Consider the following 16,295-nt stretch of genomic DNA (forward strand, 5'->3'; position numbering starts at 1 on the left):
TCTTCCCAAACTGGCCATCTGCCTTGGCTCCTAAATACAGTAGTTCTGAGTAAAAACATGACTGGAGTTCTATGCGGCAGCAATACAAAGCTCTGCGACAGGTATTCCTCAAGTATGCCGTGAATTCTGCCTTCGAATTGGCACATATATCCTCTGGTACTTTGACTCCTGTAGTATCATAACAGTGAATAATTTATCTAATTTATTTGGGATTGTCCACATGGGAACGGCCAGGAAATTTAATCCAAATTAACTAAAGATATTAATTTAAAGTTAATTAAACTGCATTAAATCCCTGTGTGGACACTCGCATTCAGAATTACAGCGGCCTTAATTTGGTTTAGCTTAATTCACTTTGGAAGTGAAACTATTCACACAAACCTCCACACAACTGTGCTTCCTTTGATAACTAGAGAGGCTACCATTTGTGCAACCACCCCACAACCATGATGGGGCAAAGTCTGAACTGACTGGCAGCTGTCAGATTTGACAGCACAGAGCTCACAGCCAGCGGACTAAAAGTGACTTTCTGCAGAGACCGCTTACTTGAATATAATGCTATTGGTTGTCTGTTCATGGCTCTGAGAAAGGATTGTGCTGCAGAGGGATGCCTTCTTCATTCACAGGAGACACTTGTAAGCCTTTCCAGCAATCCCAGTGATAAAAGATCCTTGGCAAAGCTTAAGAGAGACAAAGGTTTGATGATCCTTGTTGTCCAATACTGGCTTATAGAGGTCTGATTCTCAGTTCCATTGTAGACAGCCAAAGCTGAGCCCATCAGGCTGGAAATCTGGCTTCAGACTATCAGTCAGAATGAGGGTACCTCACTTCATCCCAGCAAGGGGTCTTCTCCCTGACAGGGTAGAGATCTGTGGACACAACACGTCCAAGCAAATGGCTTACGTCTCCCAGCAAGCAGAAAGGGTTCAGAATACATTGCAAACAGGTCTGTGTGGATCTCTTTACTGAGACTGCACAAACATTGCTTGCTTGAATGCCCTATGCACTTATTTGGGTTTAACAATAACTAACCCCCTACTTACAACTGGCACCTACTTCATCTAATCCTGAATTAGTCAAAGGTAGAGCAGCAGTACATCAACTTCATTCTGGATTTGACTCTTAAGCTACCTCCTCCATTAAAACCTCTCTGTGTCACGGGATAGTAACAAAGGTCCTGACAAAGCCAATGAAAGCTTGTGATACCTGTATGGAAATTTGTTTCCAAATGAGTTTAACTTGCCATGTGAACCTCAGGCCTTTGTGATGGATCCACTTTATTGATACAAGATATTACAAGGAGGACCACATCTGGGTATGGAAATGGTATGGCGGGCCATGAATGCTCACAAAATTGGGGGTTGGGGTACAGGAGAGGGTGAGGGCTCCGTCTGGGGTTGTGGGCTCCGAGGTGAAGCCAGAAATGAGGAGTTCAGGATGTGGGAGGGGGCTCCAGTCTGGGACAGGGGGTTGTGGTGTGGGGGTGGGGCGGTGTCAGGGCTCTAGCTGGGGGTGTGGACTTTGGGGTGGGGCTGAGAATGAGGTGTTGGAGGTGCAGGAGGTTGCTCTGGGGTTCGGAGGGTGAGAGGCGGATCAGGGGTGTTGCAAGGGGTTGGGGCAAGGGAGGGGGTCAAGGGCATAGGCTCAGGGGGGAGGTGCTTACCTCAAGCAGCTCCCAGAAGCAGTGGCATGTCTCCCCTCTGACTCCTACGTGGAGGCACAGACAGGCAGCTCTGCGCACTGTCCCATCCACAGGCGTCGCCCCATTGGCCGTGGTTCCTGTGGCATGGTTGGATCAGAATGTGGAGATATGCATCCACTAGATCCACTGAAGTCAGAAAATCCCCCTGGAACAGGGATGTCACCATAGAAGTTAGAGTCTCCATCCAGCATTTTCATTTTCTTCATCAAGGCACTACCCTTGATATCAGCAGCTCTTTGATTTCATTGGCTACTTGCATCACAGCAGCCCCCACAGTAGATTTGCCCACTCCAAATTGATTCCCGACTGACCGGTAGATGTCTGGCGTTGCAAGCTTCCACAGGGCTATTGCCACTTGCTTGTGAACTGTGAGGGCTGCTCTCATCTTGGTATTCCTGCGCTTCAGGACAGGGGAAAGCAAGTCACAAAGTTCCATGAAAGTTCCCTTATGCATGCGGAAGTTTCGCAGCCACTGGGAATCGTCCCAGACATGCAACACTATGCGGTCCCATGTCTGTGCTTGTTTCCCGGGCCCAGAATCAGCGTTCCACAGCATGAACCTGCCTCATTAACACCATGATGTCCACATTGCCGGGGCCCTGTACTTTGAGAGAAGTCTGTGTCCATGTCCTTATCACTCTCATCACTGCGCTGCCATCACCTCCTCACCTGGTTTTGCTTTTGCACATTCTGGTTCTCCATATACTGCAGGATAACGCACATGGTGTTTACAGTGTTCATAATTGCGGCAGTGATCTGAGTGAGCTCCATGCTTGCCGTGCTATGGTGTCTGCGCTGAAAAAAGGTGCAAAATGATTGTCTGCTGTTGCTCTGATGGAAGGAGGAATGACTTGGCTTACAGGGAATTAAAATCAACACAGGGGGTGGGTTTGCATCAAAGAGAAACACACAACTGTCACACAGAATGGCCCCCTAAATGATTGGACTCAAAACCCTAGGCTGAGCAGGCCAATGCGCAAACCACTGAGCTATCCCTCCCCCCACTATTCAAGGAAGGAGTCGGGAGCAAATGAATACAAAACAAATCTGGTCTCTTTCTTGTTTTGATCCACTCCATCTCTCTTATACCTCTTAGGCAGGCAGCAGACAGTCCAGTACGACAGCTAGCAGCCATCATCATCTCCTGGGTGCTCGCCTGAAGACGGTGCAGTATGACTGCAGGCAGGACTGAATCTCCACGAGACAAAACTTAAAAAGAGAATGATCTGGAGTCAATCCCATTTATGTCCTGGTGCCCCTGACAGACCTCACTGAGGTTGGCTAAAAGAGCACCCAGGAGACAACGATGATGGCTACCAGTTGTAATGCACCATCTGCTACCAAAAGGCAATGAGCTGCTGCTGCTGTGTAGCAATGCAGTGCCACGTCTGCCAGCAGCCAGATGTATGGTGATAGTGAGCTTAGCGAGCTCCATGTTTGCCATGGTCCAGTGTTTGCATGGGTAACCCAGGAAATAAGGCTCGAAACAATTGTCTGCCATTGCTTTCACGGAGGGCGGGGGGGTCTGACGACATGTACCCAGGACCACCCACGACAATGTTTTTGACCCATCAGGCATTGGGAGCTCAACCCAGTATTCCAGTGGGCAGTGGAGACTGTGGGAACTGTGCGATAGCTAGTCACAGTGCAATGCTTCGGAAGTTGACGCTAGCCTTGGGTACTGCGGATGCACTCTGCCAAGTTAATGGTCTTAATGGTCTTGAGTGGGGGGACACACAATCAACTGTATAAAATCAACTTCAAAAAAATCAACTTCTATAAATTCGACCTAATTTCGTAGTGTAGACATACCCTTAGATTTTGCAGCATTGTCCGCCACTACCTTGTCTAGCTTATCTCCAAAAATCAGGGCTCTTGTGGTATTTGTGGAGCACAGCACCTGCTTAGAGTGGCTAGCCACCTTCCAGAGATGGAGCCATCGGTGGCACCTGTCAGTGAGCTTGAGATCCTGGCTTTGGCTGAGAAGAGGTTACTCACTTTGTGCAGTAACTGAGGCTCTTCAACATGGTTGTTCCTGTGAGTGCTCCACTTTAGGCATCTTGGTGCCCTGTGCTTTTAATCAGAGATTTGTAGTAGCAGTGCCTCAGTTGGCTGTGCACATGCGGCAGCCATCTCGCACCACTCCGAGCAGCTACCCTGCGAGTGCAGCCAACCGTCCCCCAGTTTTCTACCCCAGAGGGTTGAAGTGAAGCTCCAAAGGAGAGGGGCGGAGGGGGGGTAGTGGAACACCCACAGGGACGACCATCTCGAATAATCTCAATTACTGCACAAGGTGAGTAACCGTCTCTTCTTCTTTGAGGAGTGTCCCTCTGGGTGCTCCACTTTAGGTGACTATAGAGCAGTGCCCCTCAGTGAAGGGTAGGGGCTTTGGAGCTGATTTATGTACAGTGGAGAGGACCGATAGTCTAAACTGCGCATTTGCAGCTGATTGCTGCTCTAATGCATAGTGTTTGGTAAAGGTATGGGCTGATAGCTGCTTTACAAATGTCCATAATGGGCATATTATTGAGAAATGCTACAGAAGTGGAGAGTGCGCTAGGGGAGTATGTGCTAAATCCAGAGGGGGCTTCCATATTATAATTTTGGTAACATAACTGGATATATGTAGATATCCATTTAGATGGCCTCTGCTTGGAGATCGTTTGACCCTGAGAGCATTCTGTTGTGGATATGAACAGTCTGGAAGATTTTCTAAACATTTTTGTTCTTTCTATATAGAACACTAGGGCTTTGCGGACATCCAGCATATAGAGGGAGGCCTCCCTGCTGCCGTCGGTACCTGGGAGTGGCCTCCATTTTGATTTCTGTAGACCTTAGGATAGAACTCCTTTTCTGAGGGGACAACCATATTGTTAAGCCAAGGATGCTAAGGTAGCATCAACCTTTGGTATCTCAGTAATTTGGACTTTTGGTTCCTGGATCCTATAGAATCTAAGATCGTTTCTGTTGATGTGCTTGTCCTTGTCTGGCTTATCCCGTTCACCCTTGATTACCTCCACAAAAGAGGCATGTAGGGAACGGTGACCTCAAGGGAGGATACTGAGGGGAGAAAGTTGCTCAGAGGCTGGCTCTCAGGATTTTTTTAAAGGTTGAAACTGAAAAGTGGATACAATCTTGCTGCCCATGGCCTCAAATTTCTCAGGGAGGGAAAAAACAACAAAAACACACACAAAAAAACCCCTTGCTGAGTCTTTCCCCAGTCCTCTCCTCTCTGTCTCAAGGGACCCCATGGGGACTTACTCCCTGAGTCAGCTGACTGTGATCCTTCTCATCCTTAGAGCCTCACCTGGCTCTGCTCGTTAACTCCTAGTCCATTTCCCCCACATTGAAGTCATGGTTGCTCCAGTGGATAGGGGATCTCACATGCATGGCCAACTCATAGCCCTTAGACCTAACAGAATTAGGGACAGAAGGCTGGCTGCAGGCTGGGCACAACTCACCATTAACTGCACTTGGGAGATAGTGCTCTGGCTATGAGACTATTTGCATTTCATTTGGTGCTTTTTAGGGTGCTCTGCCATGCACAGGAGTCAGCATGTGGACAGTACAGCTGAGGCTCGGGGTGGTGCCAACACCTGGCTAAAAAAAACTGACCCAAGGGGCATGGGGAGAGAGACTGAGAGGAACTCACTGCTCACCCCACCCCAAATTTTTGACAAAAGCCCACTTTAGGTCAGTATGAAGACAGGGACTGTAAAAACTGCAGTCCACATGCTGGCACGGAGGCAGAGAACCTGGAAGCAAACAGGATCTGAGGGGGCATGGCTAGACAATGCTGCTTTGAAACCTTGATCCACTTCAGTGAGCTGCAGAGAGAGAAGAGCAGTCCAGATGTAAAGAACTGTGGGAGATGCTAGGCCGCAGAATGGCTCCATCTTTCCATCTGTGGGTTCCTTCGGTTAGAACTCCCACCCTCTGAGGAAGTAACATATCCCTGACATACCACGCTACAGCAGTGTTAACCTTCGGTATCTCAGCAACAGAGCCCTTGGATTTTTAAATGTTATTGAGCCTTGCCCTTAACCTGGCTTTCTCCATTCATCCCTAATCACTGCCTCACAGAAGGAATGAATGAGGAATTGCAACCTCAGGAGAGGATTTTGAAGGGAAAAATTTATTTTGAGGCTTACTCACAGGAGTCTGCTCAGGTGTCGGTGCCAGACTGCTCACCTTCCTGACTGGAGGAGTCAGAGAACTCAAATCTCCTGGATGTGTGTTTTTTCTTCCCTTTTTAAGATTTTTTAAAAACTCTTAGCACATCCTGGGAGCGCAGCAGCTCTACTATGGCTTTTGTGAGGCCTTTCACAGCTTGCCTTCCCTTCAAGAGATCAGTCTCAGAACTCTCCCACACTGGGTCCCATTCCCCTGGGAGGGAGAAGGGAGGAACTTGTTGGAGTTCTCCAGGTCAGCTTGGGAGGCTGACTAGAACCTTTGCACTTCCTTCACTCAGGGCGCTCAGGACAAACTTTAAGATTTGGAGCGGAGGGAGTCTTGTGGCCCCACAGGCCCCTATGTTCTGAAAGGGTCCCCTGGAACTTATCCCAAGTCAAATGGTCAGTGTCCGTCCTGCTTTTGGAGCATCTCCTTTCTCTGAGTTCCTGGTCCAATTTCCCCATGTTGGGAGTCATGGCTTAGTAGGCAGGCAGGGGGACCCCATCTGTCTGTCTGACTCCTAGTTCCAGGACCTAAGGCTGTGTGCAGGCTGGGCACAACTTGCCATCTACAAACTCTGGGAAGGCTGACTTACACATAGAGCACAGCCTGGATTTAACCAGCGCTTTCTTAGCTGCTCTGCCATACCTGTAAGGGTGCAGTGCAGGTTTAGGGAGGGTTAAATGACCTAAGGAGGAGGAATGCTGAAGAAGGAAAACACTGCTCCCCACTGCCCATGGACAAAAAAAAAAAATGAAGGAGTAAGGGCAGGAGCAACAGAAACCATCACTGTCTGCTGCTGCTGTGGAGGCAGAGAAACTGGGAGCAACCAGGAGAAAAGTGGGAAGGGTCACACTACACGGCACCAAAATGCTGATCCACCTCCATGAGCTGCGGAGATAGGAGAGCAGCCAAGATGTCCAGAATTATGGGAGACAGTGGCGCTGGGCTGCAGAATGCTTGGATGGTAGCATTTGTTCTTAACTGGGACTGGTACATAACTTCCAAGACGACTTTGTTTCAACAACATAAGGTATTTTCAAAAACATTTCACACTTTTATTCTTTGCTCTTCAAATTTTTAGAACCCTAAAATGAGCAAAATGGGCATAAGGTTCCTTTGTGTATTTTGGTGGTTTTGTGCATATTCTGCTTGAACTCATTTAGGAAAAATGCCTCACATCTGGTTCTCTGTTTTAGTGCTCAGTAATTTGCTAAGAACACTCAAACACTCTGCACTTCAAACAATACGGGATTCCACAGACAAAGAACATAATGTGAAAAACAAGTCGTATTTATTTAGTAGTACTTTTAACTACATTTTCTCTCTCTGCCCAAAACAGGTTGCTTATATTAATGTCATTGTATAGAAGAGGATCTAAAACTATCTCACACAATAGGGGCATTGCACCATCTTGTGCAGTATGGCACTTGGTCCTAGACAAGTTGCCAACGCAACATGCTATATAGGTTTGGTTTGAATTTGTAACTTCAAGTTAACCTGTAATGCTAGAGAGAAAATGCCTATGACTAAAGGTCATCTGAAAAGACGTTGCTAAGAACAGATCTTAGCAACTCAAATGAGAATTTATTTGTGTATCCACCAAAACAGCTAACTGGCCTTGCTTATATAAAATGTAAATTCGGGTTGTTCCTTCTAGGATCCTTATGTTGTTGGAAGATTTCTAATCTTTGCAATTCCCCCCAGAAAAGTTCAGATTGAGGCAAACTATTGAGTGGATTTGCAGAAATCACCACTGCCACAGAAGAGCAAACTAGTTGCCGTAAGGAAAAGGCTGCCCACTAAGCTGCTGAATTACTCTTGTAGTTGTAGCACAGAACAAGCATAACAAGGCATCTAAGCCTATATAAAGCATCCAGTGAATGACGTAGGAGTCCTGTGGAAAAAAATTGTATGCAATGTGCACAAGGGATCTGAATTAAGATTGCACAGAAAACTTCATTCTAGCATTTCCTAACTTTTGAGTCCTAGACTTTGTAACCTTGCAAGTAGTAATAAGCAGCTTATTACTACTCTTGCATTCTTGTCACATGGGTTTTTCATAATTAGATTTTAAATATCTAGATCAACAGATGAGCAACTTGTACACAGACAATTTTTAGCTCTGCTACTATAAAAAGTTGTGGAAAAAATTAAAGAGGAAGCCGTGCAGTCAACCATTCTAAATCTGAAGATCATCTCTTTCCCTCTCCCTCAAAGAAGTTTTTCCGGGTAATAATCACCAGAGCAACAACATATAGTGTACATGTACACACACACACAAAATCAGTACATATGTATATACATTTTTATTAAACAAGGTCATTTTAGCTTAACTGAACAAGGCAATGGGAAAATACAAGGACTGGACATATACATGACAACTTCACAATTTCTTGACAGAAATAAATGGCTTGTGACTTATATACAGCTGCATTTAATAGAGGTTACAAGTCTACTGTATTTTAATTAAACACAGTCCTAAGCTCTTACATTATGAAAATATGCAGAAGTTGGATCATAGAGGTTAAAATCCTGTCCACTCTAAAAATATTAAGTCTAAAACCCTCCATACCTTCCAATTTCTGCCCACAAAGTTTCTATTTTACAGAACCACTATTACCTTACTGTCTTTACTGTTACCATATACGAAATATCAAAAATATATTGATAAGTCTATCACTAATCATGAATGTTTGTATTTACATTCAAGTTAACAAATTCCTCACCAAATACTTTATATACAAATCTCAATTTGCCCTTTATGAAAGTCATTAAAAAGTAAAAATCCATAAAAATGCCAATTAGAAATAAAGCATTCCAAAAACTGAACTTGTTTACAACAATTCAGAACATTTGAAACAAATTTATGAAAAATGTGTTATCTTAATACAAGTACTATCACAATACTTTAGCTCCAATAGAGCGCAACAAAATTTTGCCTTCAACACATTCTGTGCGACATCTTCTCTTCCAACAATGCTGTAGGAAAAAAAAATTAAGTAATCAATTGAGGAATAATATTTTTGCAGATCCCGGTACACTATCATATAAAATGTATGTTTTGATGATGATCTTTACAGTAAACTGGCCAATAAACATAGCCCTCTTACTAGATTACCATGACGTGTACATTACATTTGACTACAATTTTACAATGACAACATTTCAGTAGAGTCCAGGAACACCATATAATATATCTTAAACAAAATGATAACTGACATTTTAGACAAGTAGGGTCTCCCAAAAGTGTAACTGTGCTCACAAGAAAAATTCACCACAAAAGACTGAAAGATGGGGAATTTCTTCAGGAGTTGTGGAAGAAATCCAAAGGTGCGTAGGGCGTGGAGAAAGGTGTATAGATTGGTGAAAGCAACATATTTGGAGAACTCCAATAATAAGTAAACAAACATACACACATCCTGATGTGTAGTCCATTAATTCTGACAGGGGAAAAAAGGTTTTCTTTCTTTCTTTACACACGTTCATCCAAACTAGACTACAATGTTCGCATAAAAAATAAAACACAACTTTTTCAAAATTTCTTGTCACCGAGTGGCTGAGAGTCCAATCGGCAGCTACAGAAAAACATGATGTAGAAGAGAGACATGCAGACCTCCTTCCATCAGTGTTTCATAGCATATATAGTGTCTTGTCCATTGGGACAACATCTCATTCATTGGGACATACAATGACTAGACTAGTCTACTGCTTTCAATAGGATCTCATTTAGGTTCATGTGAATTCATGTATCTTCTCCAAATACCTATACAACAGGAGTCACATTCCTAAAAGAGACTTTTTTTCTTTGTAATACACTTGTGATTTACAGCATTATAGACCAAGCAATAATAGGAGGTTAATTGGAGCTCAGCAGCCACTTACTGATTTCAGATTACAAAACAGAGATTATACTTTCAAGCCAGTAATACCTAACCTAGGAGTTTAGAGACACTCATCAAGCCCTAGAGTAGGCGGGTCCAAAGTTGTTCTTCAGAGTTTACATAGTTTCATGAAGAGTGAACTTAGATAGAAGAGAGAGCTACTCACCTTGTGTGAAAATGAGGATTCCTTGTGGCATCTTAGACACTAACAAATTTATTTGGGCATAAGCTTTGGTGGGCTAAAACCGACTTCATCAGATGCATCAGAAAGCTTATGCCCAAATAAATTTGTTAGTCTCTAAGGCAGAGGTGGGCAAACTATGGCCCGCAGGCCACCCGTCCTGTCCAGCCCTTGAACTCCTGGCCACGGAGGCTAGCCCCCAGCCCCTCCCCCACAGCCTCAGCTCACCATGCCGCCAGCGTTCTGGGCCGTGGGGCTGTGAGGTCCTGCCAGGCAGTGCAGCTGTGTGAACTGCCAGGTGTAGCGTATTAAATTGCTCCCTGTAGAAATGTGCCACTTACTGCGCACCAAGCAGTACCCTTAGTAGCACATTCCTATGGGGAGCAATTTAATACACTACACCAGCCCTCCATACAGTTTTGAAACCCCTGATGTGGCCCTCAGCCCAAAAAGTTTGCCCACCCCTGCTTTAAGGGGCCACAAGGACTCCTCGTTGTTTTCGCTGATACAGACTAACATGGCTACCACTCTGAAACCTGTCACCTTGTGCAATAACTGAGGTTCTTCGAGATGTGTGTCCCCATAGGTGCTACACTGCAGGTGTGGCAGCACCTTTGTGTCTGGAGTCAGAGATTTTCAATAGCACTGCCCGTTGGACAGCACATGAGTACCTCTCCTCCCCTGCATTGTGCGCGGGTAGTATAAATACTGCTGTGTGGGGCGACCCCAAACGCTATGCTCCAAAGCAGAGGGGAGGAGGGCTGTAGTGGAGCACCTATGGGGACACATATCTCAAAGAACCTCAGCTACTGCACAAGGTGAGTAATCCTCTCTTCTTCTTCGAGTGATGTCCCCATCACTGTAAGTAACTATAAAGCAGTGTCCCTAGCTGGAAGGTTGGCGCTTCGGAGTGGCTGGTATCGCCGAGGACAGGACCGTATGTCCAAGAATGGTGTCCACTGAGGAATCCTGCAAGATGGCATAATGTCGGGTGAATGTATCAGAGGATGCCCATGCGGCAGCCCTGCATATATTATGGGAACATTATTGAGGAATGCAATGGAGATTGAGAGCACTCGTGTGGCATGTATCCTGTTAGAGCCAGGTGGTTGCTTATTGTCAAGTTCATAAGACAGGCGTATGCACTGTGAAATTCATTTAGAGAGGCATTGTTTAGCTATAGCAGAGCCTTTAGCGTGTTCGGCAATGGATATGAACAAGCAAGGCGAGTTACTGAACAGTTTGGTTCTATCCAAACAGAATGACAATGTGCATCTAATGTGTGGTGAGCTGCTTCTTGGTAATTGTGTGGTTTGGAAAAGAAGGAGTAATATAGGCTTGTTTAGACAGAAGGACATTAACTTCAGCAGGAATTTTGGGAGGGGATGGAGGGTCACTGTCTCTATAACACATTGTATATGATGGGTATGCCATAAAAGCTGATATTTCTCCCACACATGGTGCTGATGAGGAAGGCCATTTTCATTGCTAGATGAAGGAGTGAGCGGGTTGACATTGGTTCAAATGCAAGTCTAGTCAGAGAGCGTAGGACTAGGCTGGGGCCCCAGGATGGGATGGGGGGACATATGTCAGAGTATAGGTTTCAAATACCTTTAAGAAAATGTATGACAAGGGTGTGTGCAAACACTGAATACCCCTTGACAAGGCAGTGGAATGTGGTAACTGCAGCCAGGTGCTGTTTGAGTTGAAGGGCGTAGTCCAATATGAAAGGGAATGGAGCATGATCCCCCTTAAATATTTATATAAAAAAGTGGTTTTGATTTATAACACAATTATAAATGCTGGAGGCAAAGCGGGGCTTGGGATGGAGGCTGACAGCTCACAGCCCCCCATGTAATAACCTCACAACCCCTGAGGGGTCTTGATCTCCAGTTTGAGAACCCCTGCCCTAGTGAATTGCGTCCCAGGCCTGCTCTGGAACAAAACTGAAGTCAGTGGGCATTCTCCTGAGTGGTGAAAAGGTCTATGGTGGGGTGACCCCCATTGGTGGAAGATGGGTCAGAGTGCTCTCATGTCGAGCTGCCATTCGTGCTCGTGTGAGAAGGTTCTGCTCAGTGTATCCGCTCTCGCGTTCTGAAGTCCAGAGAGATACGCAGCAGAGATGGAGATGTTGTCGTGGATACACCCATTCCATAGCTTGATCACTTCTGAGTGCAGGGAATGGGACCTGGCACTTCCTTGCCTGTTGATGTAATACATGCAAATAAGGTTGTCTGTCATTACTCAAACAGCCTGGTTTCTGAGGAGTGGTAGGAAACATTGGCAGACATTGCAGACTGACCTCAGTTCCAGGAAGTTGATGTGTAAGGTGGCCTCAGTGGGCATCCATCTGCCCTGTATAGTGTGCTTGCACAGATGTGTTCCCCAGCTAAGGAGGGAGGCCTTGGTGGTAAGTAGCATGGTAGGTGGAGGTTGAAGAAAAGGGACTCCGGCACAGACATTGTCGGGACAAGTCTACCACAGTAGTTACTCCTTGACCTGGGCTGGCATGGACAGAAGTTTCTGCATGCTGTGTTTGCGAGAAAGTTATACTGTATGGAGCCAGCCCTGAAAACACTGCATGTGCAGCCTCGTGTTTTTGACCAGAAACATAGCTGCAGCCATATGTCTCAGAAATTGGAGGCATATATGTGCTGGGATTTGGGGCCATGCTTGGGTAGTTGAGACTAGTTGTGTTATCTCTGGGAACCTGTGAGGTAGTAAACATGCTCTTGCGTGGTTGACATCGAGTAGAGCGTCAATGAATTCCAGTGTCTGCACTGGAGTTAGTGTGGACTTTTCAAAATTGATAAGGAGGCCCAGTTTTGTAAAGAGGGTCCTTGTAGCGTGGACTGTTTGGAGCGCTTCAGTCTTGGATGGCACTTTGAGAAGGTAGTCATCTAGATACGGGGAAATGGCGATACCTTGTTTGTAGAAGAAGGCCACGACCACTGCAAGTACTTTGGGAAAAACCTCACAGAGCTGTGGATAGTCCAAAGGGTAGTATCCTGTACTGGTAGCGACTGTGGCCTACAATGAATTGTAGGAAATGTCTGTGAGAAGGATGTCTACTGCAATATGAAAATATACGTCCTATAGGTTGAGGGCCGAGAACCAATCCCTCTGTTCCAGTGCTGGGATGATGGTGAATAGGGTGACCATCTTCAAAAGTTTGTAGTCTGACAAACTTTGTTGAGATTGCGAAGGACTAGGATGGAGCACCAACTACCAGACTTTTTTTGTACCAGGAATTAGTGAGTAAAAACCACATCCTTTGTGTTGTGGAGGGACTCATTCTATGGCTCCCAGTTGAAGATGTCATCTCATCTTTCCCTCCAGGATGGGCTCCCCTGAGAGGGATCCCTGAAAAGGATGTGGAGGGGGGGTGGAGGAAAGGCATAACTAGGAAAGGAATGGAGTAACCTTCCTTTACTATTTCCAGGACCCATCTGTCCGAGATAATGAGCATCCAAGATGGTAAAAATGGAGCTAAGCAGTTGCCAAACTGTCGGTATGTAGATGGCATTACAGATGGTAGGGGCAACTGGAGCAGGCAGGAGGTTTTCTGGACCTTGATCACATCTTCAAATTTGCTGCTTATTAGAGTGTTTGGGCCAGCGTCCCTCATGCAGGCGACTGTCTGCGCCTGTTGGGAAGTCAGTGACAACGGTGTTGGTTGTCAAACTGCTGCTGTTGGTAGTATGGCTAAGGATGAGATGGTGGAAACAGCTGATATTTTCCCAATCTTCTTTTTGGCTGCTGTGTGTAATACCGAGGGATTTTAGAGTGGATTGGGAGTCTTTCAGTGAATGTAAGGAGTTGTCCGTGCACTCAGAAATTAGTTTTTGTCCCTCGACCGGGAGATCCTCGACTGTATTTTGCACCTCCTTAGGAATTTTGAAAGGTTCAACTATGATACATGTCGCATTACTACTGCAGTAGCAATGGATCGGGCAACTGTGTCATTTGAGTCCAGGAAGGGTCTACAGGGCCTTGTTGTAACTGGAGTTCTTTAAGATGCGTGGTCCTTATCTATTCCACTGTGAGTACGCATGCGTTCCATGCACCTGAGACCAGAGAAGTTTTGCAAGTAGTGTCTATTGGTTCATGCCTGCACCACTACTCTTCCTGTGCTCTATTGTGAGGGAATAAGGAGTGGGGCAGACCAACTGCCTCTTCACAGTTTCTTCTCTACTGTGAATCTTGCCAAGCTCTGAAGAAGAGGTGAAGGAGGTTGGGAAGTGGAAGACAAATAGGGACTACACATCTTGAAGAACTTCAGTTACAACAAGGTAAGCAATTTCCCTTTCTTCTTTGAGTGCTGGTCCCTACGGATAACTGACAAGCAGTACTCAGAGAGCAGGTGGGTGCAAGAACACAGGTGGTATAGCTGCTTGTAGAATCACTGCCCCAAAGGATAAGTCAACGGCAGTCTTGGACCCAGAAATAATGCATTATGAATGTGTGGATGAAACTCCATGTAGGTTGTTCTGCAAATGCTAAGCAGGGATGCTTCTTGAAGTGATGCTTCTGAGGCTGCTTGTTCCCTTGCATAGTAAATCTTTACCCCATGTGAGGGAGGAAGCTGTGCCATCTGGTAAGAGAATAGGATATACCCAGAGATCCATTGAGAAGATATAGCTTGACCTTAAACTCACTCTGGAATAGAAATGAACAGTCTAGATGGCTTTTCTGATTGGTTTTGTTCTCTGCAGGTAAAAATCACCATGCTCATAATTAGTCAAGAGAATTAAGTCTCCTCTCCTCACTAAAGGCACAAGGCTTTGAAAAGGCACAGGTAAATGAAATGACTGGTTTATATGAAATGATAGAACAATTTTATGAGTAAATTTTGGATGTAGTTGTTGGATATAGAGACTCTGTCCTTATGGGATATTGTGTATGGCCATTAGGACCCCAAGTTCACCTACCTTTCTGGCCAAGGTGATAGCAATGAGGAAGGCAACATTTATCTACAGGTGAGATGTGAAACACATAGCTATTAGTTCAAAAAGAGTGGGTTAGTAAGACATGAAAGTACTAAATTAAGGTCCCAGCAAGCGGTTGGTTTTCTTACCGGCAGAAAGATTCTGATCAGAACTTTCTGGAAACTGGCTGTTGGTGGGTGAGTAAAGATTGAATAAATCCCTGATGGTGGGGGACACGCACTGATTGTTCCAGGTGAACCTGTGGCAAACTATGGGAAAGATCCACTGTCTTGAGAGTTAGAAGAATCTAAACTAGCAAGAAAAAATGGTTACTTATCCGTATGGTAACGGTTGTTCTTTGAGACGTGTTGTAAACACATACGTTCCACTGTAGATGTTTGTGTGCTCAGTGCAGCAGCATAACCAGGCAGTGCATCCTCCCCTGATCTCCTCATGCCTTCAGGTGAGATTATACAAGCGGAGTATCTGCCGCCTTCTGCTCCGTTCCTTCACATCGCTGTATGTAATGTCCTAAGTAGTTTGGAAGGTTGGAGGATCATGAAATGTATGTGTGCACAACACATCTTGAAGAACAAGAGTTACTATACTGGTAAATAACCTTTTTCTCCTTCGAGTGCACCTATACATTCCACTGTAGGTGACTCATCAGCAGTTCCCTTACAGGTGGAGGGACTTTGGATCATCTGAAGAGAGATTGGCAAGTCTGTTACTAAACTGGTATCATTACAGGAGACTTGAGTGATGGCATAATGAGTGGAAAAGCTATGCACAGACAATCATGCTGCTGTCTTGCATACAACAGCTATTGGAACATTGCTGAGAAAAGCTGATGAAGTGGACTGAGCTATTACTCTTGGTGGAGGAGAGATTTTAGCAAGATTGTAGCAGAGCTTAATGCAGTCAGAAATCCAGTGAGATTAGCCAAGGCAACGTGGATTGATCCTTAATGCTCTCAGCAAAGGCTACAAAAAACCTGAGGGAAGTCCTGAAGATCTAGTATGGTCCAAGTAGGATGCCGGGCTCTACGAACATCCCACATATAACTTTTTCCCTTAGTTTTAGACAAATGAGGTTTTGGGAAAAACACACTACTGGAAGATTGATTGGTTTAAATAAAAAGCTGACATTACCCTAAGCATAAACTTCTGGCGTATCCTAAGGGAAACCTTGTCCATATGGAAGGCCATGAAAAGAGGGCCAGCCAGAATAACCTGAAATTCTGAAACTCTCCTGACAGAAGTAATTACCACCAAAAAGGTCATCTTCATAGACAAAGATAATGAAGTTGTAAGCCAGAGGCTCAAAAGGGAGTCCCTTGTGTTTGGAGAGGACGAGTTTAAATCCCATACAGGTACAGGAGCAGACACAGAAGGGAAATGTTAATCAGGCCTTTCAAAAAAATAATA

General features: G+C 45.2%; 1 protein-coding gene across 2 annotated transcripts in view; it reads right to left on the reverse strand.

Annotated features, from left to right (window-relative positions):
• Positions 1–8,165: 8,165 nt before the first annotated feature.
• CRY1 (cryptochrome circadian regulator 1) overlaps positions 8,166–16,295 on the reverse strand; it is a 78,247-nt gene continuing 70,117 nt past the window's right edge. Inside the window, exon 14 of one of the 2 annotated variants that reach the window (XM_050926566.1) lies at positions 8,166–8,857. The gene's annotated coding sequence lies outside the window, so the exon portion shown is untranslated. The other variant, XM_050926576.1, reaches the window with a different exon arrangement.

The sequence above is a fragment of the Gopherus flavomarginatus genome, chromosome 1 (genome assembly GCF_025201925.1).
Source record: "Gopherus flavomarginatus isolate rGopFla2 chromosome 1, rGopFla2.mat.asm, whole genome shotgun sequence".
In the NCBI taxonomy this organism is placed as follows: Eukaryota; Metazoa; Chordata; order Testudines; family Testudinidae; genus Gopherus; species Gopherus flavomarginatus.